The following is a 15,500-nucleotide window of genomic DNA, read 5'->3' on the forward strand; positions in this document are numbered from 1 at the left end:
AAACCAGACTAAGGAGGAACAACTAGTAGTAAGCTATAGTAAACAGGTGCGTTTTGAGGGAAGATCTGAACGTGGGGTAGGGGGAGGATAACCTAAGAGGGAGAGGTAGGGAATTCCAAAAAGACGGAGCTAGGAAAGAAAACCTAAGGCCACCGTGTTTTTTCCGCTTGAATCTGGGGACAGAGAGTAAAGCCAGTTGGGATGACCGAAGGGTGCGAGAAGGGACATAAGGATGGAGCAAAGAGGAAATGAAAGAGGGACCATGACCAGTGAGGGATTTAAAGATGATGCAACCAAGCTTAAATTTACAGCGGGCAGAGACCGGAAGCCAATGGAGACTCTTTAGGAGAGGTTGAACGTGCTGATCCCTAGGTTGATGGTAAATCAAGCGAGCAGCTTGATTTTGGATCAGCTGGAGTCTCCTAAGTTGGTATGCAGGAATGCCTACGTATAGTGCATTTGCGTAGTCAAGCCTAGACATGACTAACGCAAGCAAGGCCAAGATGAGGGCATCAGTGGTCAGTAGGCGGGAGATTTTGCGAATTTTCCTGAGCTGGAAATGGCTAGAGGAGACTACAGCGCTGATCTGGGGTGTCATAGATAGATCGTTGCTTATGACAACTCCCAGACTTTTTGCTGAGTTGACGGGGCAAGGGGGGTTGCCAAGACTGGCAGGCCAAAGGGAAGAGTGCCAGGGATTGGAGGGCCCCCCGACAAGGACCAGCTCAGTCTTGTCGGGGTTGAGTTTCTGATGGTTTGTGCCCATCCAATCACTGATGAAGCAGAGGGTGTTTTGAAAAGTGGAGATGGAGTGGTCACTGGAGCCAATGGTAAAAACCAGTTGGATGTCATCCGCGTAGTTGAACGCGGAGACATTGAATCGACGGAGGGAACGGATTAACGGGGCCAGGTACAAATTAAAAAGGAGAGGGGATAAGGAGGAACCCTGCGGGACACCACAGGTCAGTTCGACTTGAGGGGCGGAAAACTGGGACAACCTGACAGCTTGATGGCGATGGGTCAGGAAAGAGCGCACCCAGTCCAGAGCAGTGCCCTGGATGCCAGCCTCTCCGACACGCTCGACCAAAATGTCATGGTCGACCGTGTCAAAGGCGGCCGACAAGTCCAGAAGGACCAGGGCCTGGCAGGTGTTAGAGTCGGCGCCCCTGCGTAGTTCGTCCATCACAGAGAGGATGACTGCTTCTGTGGAATGCGCAGGTCTGAACCCAGCCTGCTGGGGGTCCAAAGCACCAGAGTCCTCTATAAAAGAAGTAAGGGACTGAGTGACGTGGGACTCCAGGACTTTGCTAAGGAAGGGGAGGAGGGAGATGGGGCGGTAGTTGCTCATGGTAGAAGGATCAGCCGTGGGTTTTTTCAAGATGGCGACCACCTCTGCCCGTTTGAAGGAGGCCGGAACCACCCCTGAGGTTAGAGAGTTGTTTAAAAGGGCCAAAGGGGGGTCCGGGCAGGAAGTGAAAGCTTCTCGCAGGGCAGAGGGGGGCAACAATCGCTGGGGGAGCCTGAAGAGACTTTAAGCAAAAGGGGGAGAAAGGTCTCTGTTGAGATGAGGGGAAACTGGGGGAAGGTGTGGGAAGTGTGATGAGAGGAAGTGCTAGCGGGGGGAGGGACAGGTGAGACATGAGCGGAGATGCTGGTCTTGATTTTGGCAATTTTATCCACAAAAAACTGATTCAAGGAGTCACAAAGAGACTGGGAGGGGAGCGGGGCGATGGTAACTCTAGCCGGATTGGACAGTTCCTCAACAATTGAAAAGATATCCTTAGACTTATTGGTGGAGTTCAGAATCTTATTGGAGAAATAGCTAGATTTAGCCCGGGCTATAGCAGATTTGTATTCCCTCATCTGAGAAGAGAAAACAGCTTTTGTCTCAGGGGTATATCCTCGACGCCAGTGTCTTTCGGCCTGACGGAGACTAAGTTTCAGTGCCTTAAGTTCCTCGGTGAACCACCTATGGGCGTCGTGACTGCGCCGCGTTTTGACAGGTTTTAAAGGAGCCACCGAGTCAGCGGCAGAGACAAGCCATTGGATAAGGTGGTCCGATTGAGAGTCAATGGAGGTGGTGGGTTCTGTGATGCTCTGCAGCGAGACGTAGGATTGGAAGACCATCTATTCTGAACACCTTTTCAGGTCTCGACTATTCTATCCCGTTAGGGATTGAATAGGCGAGATTATAGTAAGCAGTCCGAAAAGTCTACCTAGCCAGCGGATCACGTACAGTTCATGTGAGGCAGGCGTCTGAGGCAGGCCCGTGCACATCAAACACCATCGGCCTCGGCATCAGACTTCAAAGGAAGCTGCTCGCACACCACCATTTGTCTGAGCCTCAGCATCACACTTCAAAGGAATCTGCTCCCAAGCCGCTCCCCCGCCCCCCCCCCCATCAGAGTTCAAAGGAATGCGCTCCCGCTCCCCCACCACAGCAAAGCCGAGAGCTTTGTTTTTTTTGCATCCATTTCGCGGGGAAGCCGTGTTTTGTTCGGCGTTCTCTGCACCTTTCTCGGTTTTTTTCTGGACGAAAGTGAAAGCCTACCGTGCTTGTTTACAGTAGCCTTTGTCCTCAAATGCTGTTGCTATGTTGCCATCTCTCTAGGGACACTCAGCTTGAAAACACACGACTTGCTAGCTGCAATTTTACATCCGCTATGCTTTGCCTCTAGACACGTTGATCCCTCTCAGACTGTGCTGACTCTGCCCCTTCTGATTCTGAAACTGACCAACGCAGTCACCACGCAGTCTCTTCTCTCTGTCTTATGATGTCTGCCCTGCCACCTGTTACTTCGGACCCTCACCCTCACACCTCCTCACCCCCTCACACACCCTCTCACCCCCTCACACACCCTCTCACCCCCTCACACACCATCACTCACCCTCACACCCACCCTCATCCACCCTCACACACCCTCACACCCTCACACCCTCACCCTCACAACCCTCTCACCCACCCTTACCCCCTCACACTCCCACAAACCCTCACCCTCACCCCCCCTCACCCTCCCTTCACACACCTTCTCACCCTCACCCCCCTCACTCTCACCCACCCTCATCCTCACCCACCCTCACACACCCTCACACACCCTCTCACCCTCACACACCCTCACACACCCTCTCACCCTCACACACCCTCTCACCCTCACACACCCTCACCCACCATCTCACCCTCACACACCATCTCACCCCCTCTCACCCTCACACCCTCACCCTCACAACCCTCTCACCCACCCTTACCCCCTCACACTCCCACAAACCCTCACCCTCACTCTCACACCCCCTCACCCTCCCTTCACACACCTTCTCACCCTCACCCCCCTCACTCTCACCCACCCTCATCCTCACCCACCCTCACACACCCTCACACACCCTCTCACCCCCTCTCACCCTCACACACCCTCTCACCCTCACACACCCTCTCACCCTCACACACCCTCTCACCCTCACACACCCTCTCACCCTCACACACCCTCTCACCCTCACACACCCTCTCACCCTCACACACCCTCACCCTCACACACCATCTCACCCTCACACACCATCTCACCCCCTCTCACCCCCTCACCCTCCCTACACCTCCTCACCCCCTCACTCTCACCCACCCTCATCCTCACCCACTCACCCACCCTCACACACCCTCTCACCCTCACACACCCTCTCACCCTCACACACCCTCTCACCCTCACACACGATCTCACCCTCACACACCATCTCACCCCCTCTCACCCTCACACACCCTCTCACCCTCACACTCCCTCACACCCCCTCACCCTCACCCCCTCACCCTCACCCCCTCACCCTCACCCCCCTCACCCTCACCCCCCCTCACCCTCACCCCCCCTCACCCTCACCCCCCCTCACACCCCTCACCCTCACACCCCCTCACCCTCACATCCCCTCACCCTCACACCCCTCACCCTCACACACCCCCACCCTCACCCACCCCCACCCTCATCCACCCCCACCTTCACACACCCCCTCACTCACCCCCTCACTCACCCTCACACAACCTTTCCCCCCTCACACACCCTCTCACCCCCTCTTACACCCTCTTACCCACCCTCACACCCCCTCACACACCCTCATGCACCCCCTCCCCCTCACCCCCCCCTCCTCACACCCCCTCACTCTCTCACCCCCTCACACCCTCACTCTCTCACACCCTCACTCTCTCACACCCTCACACTCCCTCACCCTCACACTCCCTCACCCTCACACCCCCTCACCCCTCTCACCCCCTCACCCCTCTCACCCCCTCACCCCCTTACCCCCCTCACCCTCACGCCCCCTCACCCCCTTCACCCTCACACTCCCTCACCCCCTCACCCTCACCCTCCCTCACCCTCACACCCCCTCACACCCCCTCACCCCCCTCACCCACCCTCACCCTCACACACCCTCACCATCACACACCCTCACCCTCACTCACCCTCTCACCCTCACTCACCCTCACATCCTCACTCACCCTCTCATCCAAACTCACCCTCTCATCTTCACTCACCCTCTCACCCCCTCTCACCCTCACACACCCTCTCACCCTCACACACCCTCTCACCTTCACACACCCTCTCACCCCCTTGCCCTCACCCACCCTCACCCTCACCCTCACACCCCCTCACCCCCTCACACCCCCTCACCATCACAACCTCACCCTCACAACACCACCCCCTCCCCCTCACAAGACCACTCCCTCCCCCTCACAAGACCACCCCCTCCCACCCCCTACCCCTCACACCCCCTCACCTCACACCCCCTCACACCCCCTCACCCTCACACCCCTCACCCTCACACCCCTCACCCTCACACCCCTCACACCCCCTCACCCTCACACCCCCTCACCCTCACCCCCCCCTCACCCTCCCTCACCCCCACTCACCCACCCCTCACACACCCCTCACACACCCTCACACACCCCTCACCCTCACAGCCCCACACACCCTCACTCCCACAGTCTCAGTCAGTCTCACACCCACTCACCCTCACACACCCTCATACACCCTCATGCACACTCACCATCACCCTCACACACCATCACCCTCACACACCCTCGCACACACACACATAACAAAACATAGCATAGCATAACAAAACATAGCATAGCATAACAAAACATAGCATAGCAAAACACAACAAAGCATAGCATATAACAAAACACAACATAGCATAACAAAACATAGCATAACAAAACAAAGCATAGCATAGCATAACAAAACACAACATAACATAAAACAAAGCATAGCATAACAAAACATAGCAAAACACAACATAGCATAACAAAACAAAACACAACAAAACATAGCATACATTACAAAACATAGCATACATTACAAAACATAGCATTGCAAAGCATAGCAAAACATAGCATACATTACAAAACATATCATTGCAAAGCATAGCAAAACATAGCCTAGCATAACAAAACACAACACAACACAACATAGCATAGCATACATAACAAAACAAAGTATAGCATAACAAAACATAGCATAACAAAACATAGCATAACAAAACATAGCATAACAAAACATAGCATAACAAAACATAGCATAACAAAACATAGCATAGCATAATAAAACAAAGCATAGGATAGCAAAACTAAACATAGCATAGCATAACAAAACAAAGCATAGAATAATAAAACAAAACATAGCATAACAAAACATAGCATAGATTAGCCAAACAAAACATAGCATAACAAAACATAGCATAACGTAACAAAACATAGCATAACGTAACAAAACATAGCTTAACGTAACAAAACATATAACGTAAAAAAACAAAATATAGCATAGCTTAACAAAACACAACAAAACATAGCATAGCAAAAGAAAACATACAAAAGCATATCAAAACCTAGCATACCAAACACAACCAAACGTAGCATAACAAAGCATAGCAAAACAAAGCATAGTATAATAAAACAGAAGAAAACATAGCATAGCATAACAAAATCTAGCATAGCAAATCGTAGCATAGCATAACAAAACATAGCATAGCATACCAAAATACAGCATTGGATAACAATTCAAAGCATAGGATAGTAAAACATAGCATAACATAACAAAACATAGGATAGCAAAACAAAACAAAACCTAGCATAGCATACAGCATCACTCTGCACCACCTCAGCATCACTCAGGGGCACCACAGCATCACTCGTTGGCAATCACAACGTCACTCAGCGCCACCACAGCATCAATCTGTGCAACCATTCAACAACACCTGGATCAAATATGTTCTCTCAATGTTTCAAGCTTTATTACAAATGTAACAAAAAGATGGTAATATTTCACTTCTGTTCTTGGATTTACGTCACAATAAAATACACTGAACATAATCTTCACAAAAGTTATTTACAAAAGTTTAAGCTATTGCCATTATAAATTACAATAACTTTTATTTAAGTATTAATTATTGAAAAAAAATTAAAAGCCCTTGTTATTTGTAATATCAATACATGTAAGTCCCGTAAATACAACACATATTGAATTACAAATGCTATAGGTGTCACATTTGCGAAAGTTATAACTATTGGCATTGTAAATCACAAAGCTATTAATTTCGCTATTTTCAAAAACAGAACATAAATAAAAAATTTCATTTACAATACCAATAGCTCAAACTTTCCTAATGCGAGACCTATTGCATTGCAAATGCTTGTTATAATTGATATGTACTGCTTAACTTTGATTCATGCGTGTGAGAATATGAAAGATCCAGTGCTGTCGAAGAAATAAGTAGCTTACTTGTCGTTCATATATTCAGAAGCGGCCCTCCCTGCTCCGCGCTCATTTATTATGTACTCAACAATCTGTGCCATGAATTATGGGTTATGGTGGCCTTCAGGGGGAGGAGGAGAGTTTAGCATTTCAATCTCATTGGCCAAAGTTTGGATGGTTTGAACGAGGTGCATGTGCTACCAAAACAAACACTGGTGAAGCCTATGGCCATTTTAGCGCTCTTTAAAGTTACCAGGGATTCGCAGCAATGCAATGAGGATTGATTTAAGCTTGTGCACATATAAAGACACAAACGCTGGAGGCCAGGAGTTACAGGTATGGAACTCATTTCTTATTATGTTAGCGTATTCTCAAGTAGGACCTGTCACATGAGTTTCCTGTAGTTCGCGATGGTATTGCCATTTGCTATTCCTTTGCAGCCATGTAAAATTGTATTGCACGCCAGTTGTCTGATTGGAACTCGCACATTCTCTTAAAGCGGTGTGACATGTACTTGGATTTGTTTTCAGTTTACTAAATTTTGCATTTCACTGGATATTTGTTTCCTTGTTCCTAGTCACATACAAACATTTTCAGCGATAGTGAATGTTATGCAAGTTTTATCTCAACGGAATTGGTATTATACAAGAATATGTCTAAGGTACATACATCTTGTAAGTTTTCCAAGTGACAGACAGCACAATTGACAGGAGCTCATGTAACGTGTGTGGGGCTAAATGTGTATGGAAAATAATGGTCAAAATCCGAATATCGCAATAAAATCTTTCAAAATCTTAATTTTCATGCAAAAACATATGTTTTGTGCACTAAGCAGAATACTCCTAGTTCTCACGTGAACTATGGGTGTATTGCTTTGGTGAAACGATGCGACTTCGCACAGCTTAGTTTGTCATTCAAAATGCAATACACTTCCGCTGTATTGCATTTTGCATTGTATGAGCTTTTGAGGGAGTCCATTCTTTTCACGAGGCTCTCCCGTCTTTCCTCGGATCCCCAGCCCTCCCCTCGGATCCCCAGCCCTCCCCTCGCATCTCCAGCCCTTTGCGGTGGCATCAGGCTGCAGAAAATGCTCTTCAAACTACCAATACAAACAAGCCTTTTCCCTGCATGTAATGTCCTTGCCTTTCTCAATTAGAGCTGGATCTGAAGACACCCTGCTTATGCTCCTGTCCAACCGCGGAGTTTATCCTGGAGTAATTATTTTAAATCCAGCAGATTATGCAAGTCACCTGACGAGCCTAGGCCATCCTGGGCTCGCAGGAAGCGCAAGCCAGCTTTTTATTATTGAACGGTTTAAAGGTTTCTTGAGACGATGAAGACATGCCCAAAATACATTTGCGTGAGTGTGTTTCCTGTACTGTCAGTGCTGTGCCCGTCTCCTAATGATGAGAGTTCTACATTATGAACGCTTCAATTTGTCGTCGTTACTGCTTTTCAATGCTTTGGCACAGTTTTATTTTGGGGGAGAGGCTCGCACCCTCCCCCTCCTACCTCGGATTACATTCTAGAACCAGGGCTGGCAAAAGAAAGTGCGCAAAAGTGTAAGCGAACTTCGCCAGAGCCGTTGGCCCAGGGTTGGTTGTCTTTCATGCTAAGGTCTAGAATTCGCTGGCTATGCTTGTAAGATGGGGTGAAAGGAGTTTTGAGAAGCCACTTGTTAGTGCTGCATCCACCCGAGAGTTGTATTAGCTGTCTTTCTCTGGATAGCAAAATAGCTTAGAAATAGCCTTGCATTCTAATTACTCATCCTAGAGATTTACTTACTGGAGGCTTGATGCACCCATCAACAGAGCTGATCCTCCTCTTCAAAATGCTGTCTAGAGAATCCTCTCTTTGTCCTTCGAGTCAGCACTCCCAATTGAGGGGTTGAACCAGGGTACTGGCATTGCTTAGGCCTAGCATACGTTGATCACTTTTCACTAAAGAAAGTGATACATAAATGAGTACACCAGGGGAATAGAATGAAGACATTTGTATTACGTTGAGCCAAAATCCTCTCATGGGCCAGGCAATGGATGTGAGAAATAAACAAGCATTTACAATGCAACGGTTTCGCCTTTCGAAAAGTTAGAGCTATTGGCAGTGTAAATGACAAAATTTGTATTTGTGTTGGTTTTGAAAACAGATAAATAAATGGCATTGTCATTTACATTGCCAATAGCTTAATCTCTCGCAAATGTGAGACCTATTGTACCCTATGGACGAGCTCAGTAGACAGCAATTACTACCACACACACCCAGAGCAATTACTACCACACACACACACACACACACACCCACCCACCCAGAGCCAGCCACACACACACACACCCAGAGCCAGCCACACCCACACACGCCCAGAGCCAGCCACACACACACACACACCCAGACCCACACACACACACACACACCCAGACCCACACACACACACACACACCCAGACCCACACACACACACACACCCAGACCCACACACACCCAGACCCACACACACACACACACACCCAGAGCCACACACACACCCAGAGCCACACACACACCCAGAGCCACACACACACCCAGAGCTACACACACACCCAGAGCTACACACACACCCTGAGCTACACACACACACCCAGAGCTACACACACACACCCAGAGCTACACACACACCCAGAGCTACACACACACACACCCAGAGCTACACACACACCCCCAGAGCTACACACACACACACACCCCCAGAGCTACACACACACACACACCCCCAGAGCTACACACACACACACCCCCAGAGCTACACACACACACACCCCCAGAGCCACACACACGCACACACACACCCAGAGCCACACACGCACACCCACCCAGAGCCACACACACACACCCAGAGCCACACACACACCCAGAGCCACGCACACACACACACACACACACACACACACACACAGAGCCACACACACACCCAGAGCCACACACACACACATACCCAGAGCCACACACACACACACCCAGAGCCACACACACACACCCACCCAGAGCCACACACACACACACCCACCCAGAGCCACACACACCCACCCAGAGCCACACACACCCACCCAGAGCCACATACACCCACCCAGAGCCACATACACCCACCCAGAGCCACATACACCCACCCAGAGCCACACCCACCCACCCACCCAGAGCCACACCCACCCACCCACCCAGAGCCACACCCACCCACCCAGAGCCACACCCACCCACCCAGAGCCACACCCACCCACCCAGAGCCACACACACCCACCCAGAGCCACACACACCCATCCAGAGCCACACACACCCATCCAGAGCCACACACACCCATCCAGAGCCACACACACCCATCCAGAGCCACACACACCCATCCAGAGCCACACACACCCATCCAGAGACACATACACCCATCCAGAGACACATACACCCAACCAGAGCTACACACATCCACCCAGAGCCACACACATTCACCCAGAGCCACACACATCCACCCACACACATCCACCCAGACCCACACACATCCACCCAGAGCCACACACATCCACCCAGAGCCACACACATCCACACAGAGCCACACACACCCACCCAGAGCCACACACACCCACCCAGAGCCACACACACCCACCCAGAGCCACACACACACTCAGGAGAGCAAGCACAGCGAGGGGGCAGGGCAGCAAGCACAGCGAGGGGGCAAGAAAGCAAGCACAGCGAGGGGGCAGGGAAGCAAGCACAGCGAGGGGGCAGGGAAGCAAGCACAGCAAGGAGGCAGGGAAGCAAGCACAGCGAAGGGGCAGGGAAGGGGAGAACAACTTTTTTTTTGTTGCATTTGTTACAGAGAAACACAAACAGAAGAGTAGGCGCACATAGGGCAAGACGAGAGAAAACAAATTACACAATTATGGTGTGGAGCACAGACAGACCTAGCACTCTCCAGTTATAAAACCAAAAATGATAACAACATAGGAGCATGTCAGATTGGTATTACAATATAGAGTATCTGTTAAGTCATGACAATCCATGTATTAGCAGTAAATAAGTGGGGTTCATCACAGGGTACGCAACAGACGTATATCCAGTTTCTGATCATCCAACTAAACTGCTCAGGCAGGTCAGTATATCACTCCATAACTTACCCAGTACCGCCCACTGTTTCATCAACAGGATGAAGCAGCAAATAATCTGAAAGTGGTTGCCAGATATCACAAGGGGCGAGAGACTACAGGTAATAGTGTTGCATAGTTGTATTACAATAAATAAGGTCACAAATCCATTCTCTTAGAGTTGGTGTTTGTGTTCTGCACCAATGCAGGAGATTTGGCGTTTCGCCAGAAGGAGAGCAATTGGGATATTTAAAAAATAAATATAGCAGTCTTGGTAAAACAACCATCTTTACTATGGCAATTCGGTCTGCTATAGACAAAGGGAGTTTAATCCATCTATCAACCGGAGTTGAGAGTTGGTCAATCACAGTGTAGGGGCGACTGTGGGTACTATTATCTCAGGCAGGGTAATAATGGCCCACTGATCTGAGTTATCGGGGTCACTGCAGTGCACTTGTCCCGTCCGGGTGAATGCGCTAGTTCAGGAATCACCAGGCCGCGTGCCCCATCAGGCCATCCCAATGGTACTGGGTAGTATTCCCAAAGGGCGACCAGGGGTAACGGGACAAATTGGAGTACACCAAGTGTCTGAGTAGTTGGAGAGGGCCGGGCAGCACGCCGGGTATAGAAGTATGTTACTCACGGTGCAGACAATATCACGCCATAAGAAGCGGAGCATCCAGGCGGCTCATTGCAGGCTTCAGGCGCCGCATACCACCATCAGCACTGGGCCACACACCCGCACCTTCCTCCGCAGCCAGAACAAGAAGGGAGTCCTCCTCGCCTGAAATGCCACGGCTCTGTTACAGAGGTTTACAGCTTGCGAGGTCCGGGCTGACCTCATCAATCGCGGCAGCAAGGCAGCTGAACGTTCAAACATCTTGTTCACTAAAAGCGCTCAGAAACAGCTGGCATAGAGCATGAGGCACAACAGGTCCCACGCTGGTGCTGGCCAGAAATCCTGGCCACACCCTGCCACTTCAATAACCTTGGAGCAAAAACAAGCCTTGAAAGCGTGATCTTGAGAAGGGAATCCCCCCTCTCACAGTTAGATACACTTTAGGGCGTGTAGACACATAGACTACACTACACAACCCCTATTTTAACCCACACATATTTTATTGTCCTGAAGAAAGCCAGATTAGTATAAGGCACTGGCTGAAACATGTTGACACTCCAAGGACGTAGGAGGTCGTAACCCGCCTCTAACGTCCCACAGCCTTATTTTTAACCGCTGACGGAGGCCCTTTTAATAAAGTATCCTCACCTCAGGGACCATCCGCCAAGCCGTTTTAACTTCACATACCTTAACACCCTACACCGCACACACAGTGACATACCTGCTCCGCTGTAATCAGGCGTCGAAGCACACCCGGGACACGCTAGGTGTCACTGGGTGGGCCCGATGATGAAGCATGCCACCAACTAGGTTGGTGGGTGAGGGCTTTCTAAAGACACCCAACAGGTGCCACTGCCACTTGGCAAAACAATACTGAGTCGCTATGTAACTAATAGAAATCTATAATATTAATGTTAGATTAACCCAATCTAGAGCTAGTCTCCTTTTGATATCCATACATATAAACCGGGGATCTGGACTAGCTTTCTGGTCCTCTCTCTCCCTCTTGATTCTCGCAATAGAGCATGCCGCGCCTAAAGAAATCTTTCAAAAATAAAAGCTAGAAGCAAACGTAAAAGAGGCCTACTCCAACAAAATTGGTGAATAGTCTGAGTTTGTGGATTTGCAATTTAAAAACACAACTTACCTCCGGGAGTCGGCTCGGAGTAGGGAGCGGGTCGGGTCTGCATCCTCACAGGGAGAGCCGTCCGGCTGGTGGGACGAAGGAAAAAAATTAAATAAATAAAAAACCCGCCCACCGCCGCGTGACGTGGGCAGAAAGAGAAAAATTCTACGGAACGCCCACGAATCGCCTCGGACAATGACGGACGCCTCTCTCTTCCAATGACTAGCCTCCATTTATGGAGCTAGCCAATGGAACAGAGAGGTGGAATAAGCCACATACTGGTAAACAAAAGTTTTCGCCTGCGTGAAACGCTGCTGCGCAGCTGTTTGCCAGGCGAAAAACCTAAAAATTAGCTGGAGCAGGTAGCTTAGATGGAAAGATCTGGAGTGTAATCTTGGAGTTGTTTCGTAATTCACTTTTTTAATGAATGCAGTGGTCAGGGGGGTCAAACTCCATATGTACTTGTACCACTGCCCCCACTGCCTCAAAATATCTACAGAGGGAAGCACAGAAGATATCTAGTCATGTATGTAGTAATAGACCAGTCTTTACGTCACCCAGAAAGAGGCTCATTGACAAAAGAAGCATGTGAAAACTAGCCAGCAAAACCGCCCCTGAAATTAAGAAATGTAGCCACACTAGCCCATGCTTAAAATAACGAGCTCCCAATGAAAGCCTAGATCAAATGAGCCGGGCTGCATGCCAAGGGCGCCAACACTAGCGCCCATCATAATGTGGTGTTCTCTCATTGCATGGGGGTGCGGCCCCGTGCAAATAAGGGAAGACTAAGCTTTTGCATCCGCATCCTATTGCAGAGAAGGGAGTTGAGCCATAGGAGCTTTTGGGAGGCATACTGACTATGCACCACATGGAGGAGGCATATAGTCCGCGTGCACCCCCTACGGCACCCTTGTTTAAGGTGATATATGGGTTCCAAAGGCATCCCCCTGCAGGTGAGTGCAGTAGCACATCATCTGCCACTGGGAGGGTCCCTGCTTCTTCCCTCCAGCACCCCCAGCCCCCCTTTAAACTGTGGCAGTATCTCTGGCTGTAAGTGAAATGCAGACTGCCAGTCCGGCTTTTCACTAATGGGCTCTACTGAGTGCAGGCGTAAGTTGCCACCAGCATTTTGAACAGGTATTCACCGTAATAGAGTGCACTTTCCCTATATGTGCCGGTAAAATGGTGTGCCACAACAGAGTGAGGCGATGCTTCCTATACCTAATGTCCTCTAGGCAGGGATTCAGTTGACAGTTCCACAACAGCAGGTCATTTGGAGCACTGTGCTGAAGCCTTGGAATGCCATCCACTCAATACTCTAAGTGCAGCCTAGCATATGTCCCTACAAACAAACTTCTGCTTGAACAGTGAATTTGAAACAAAGTGAATAAGTTACTCCAGAACAGTGCTTAATTTGAGCCGGTCGTTTCTGGTGCTCAGCACTCGAACTTAATTGTTAACACCTGCACTTATGACAGGCTGCCACATGGTGGCACTGTTTGCCTAATTTACAGATCGGCACAATAACAGTTGTTTATTAATTCAATATACATAAAAAATTACTAATATCCGCGGCCCAAGCCATTCTAATAGTTTTGGGGGCCTAGAATAGTCTCAAATGTCACACTTGTAGATGTGTGATGGCTTGTGTTGGTACTGTCACTGGCAGCATGGTAAGGGCAATGGGTGGTACAAGCGGGAATATCCTCCTGATAAGGGCCCTTGCACTTATTTATTTACAAACTAAGCACTGCTCCAGAACAACAATCTTAAGTATGAAGCCTATGAAATGGTATCCAAACCTTTTTAATCTAATCACATCTCTTTCATCACTACTAAAAAAGATCCCCTAAGCATCAGACCCCCACATCGACAACAGAATGTTCAGTTTGCATTTATGTCAGAGGAAATGTCCCAGGGTGATGTAGCTAGCGCTTTATAATACACTGCACATACATAATTATGGTAGCTCTGTTGACTAATATGGTGTTTCTAATGCCTAGTACTGTACACCTGGAACACTTGGTTAGTTAAACTTGGAGAATGTGTAACTTGGAAACTGAGAGAACTTTGTCATCCAGTCACTTATGGAACATAAAACCGGCATTCCCTCCCTGGAAGCTAGAATCCGAATGGTGTTTAACTGTTCCCGTTTCCCAGCATCCCAGGCTTTCGGAAGGTATTTGTAGAGCTCTGTCTATGTTGGCAATGCATTAGTCACCCGTTCCTAGTGGAATTGATGACAAAATAATTTTAAAAGACCATGTTAACTTGATTTGATATTGCAGGCTTGTGACCCTTTTCTGGAATGAGCCACTAAAAGTGGGTAGAATTTGCAGAGATGAGTTGTCCCAACAGTTGAGATTTTGGCAGCTCAGTGGCATCCAAGGTTCAGTGTAGGCTAGGCTAGATCATCTTTTGTTGCCTTATCAAGTAGAAAACCTTTTTAAGTGACAGATAAGTAGCTGAAAACGCCTTGTCTCAGAATGATCATCTTGATAGAGATATGGTCACAGTAACATCATAGCTGGGCTGAGGTTCACTCTACGTTTCAACCAGCTAAATATGCTTGGTTGAGTGTTCTAACCTAATACCGATTGATTGATTGACATATTTAGAGGTCATTGAACAGTAAAGAGGATAAGAATGCTGTAGCAATTCTTAGAAAAGGAGAGGACTTGCATATCAATATTATTCAACAGTTTAAATTCCCCAAGTTGATGATTTGCTGGATCAAAAAACCACAGTCCGTATTTAAGGTAATTTGTGACAGGAGGAAGCCTTTATTTGCGAATACAAATCATGCCACTCATCTGACTTTGAATACCTTCTTGTGCGCACTGATGAAACGTATGCAGCACTAGTGACAGAGACTGTTAGATCGAACTTGTAGCATGACGCTGTAGTTTTAACCAGCCCTCCACCCCG

At 48.9% G+C, this 15,500-nt stretch overlaps 1 protein-coding gene across 4 annotated transcripts in view; it reads left to right on the forward strand.

Moving 5' to 3' along the window:
• The window catches only part of LOC147733966 (adiponectin receptor protein 2-like), a 489,190-nt gene that overhangs the window by 343,391 nt on the left and 130,299 nt on the right, over positions 1-15,500 (forward strand). The window lies entirely within an intron of this gene.

The sequence above is a fragment of the Lissotriton vulgaris genome, chromosome 1_2, assembly GCF_964263255.1.
Source record: "Lissotriton vulgaris chromosome 1_2, aLisVul1.2, whole genome shotgun sequence".
NCBI classification, from domain to species: Eukaryota; Metazoa; Chordata; class Amphibia; order Caudata; family Salamandridae; genus Lissotriton; species Lissotriton vulgaris.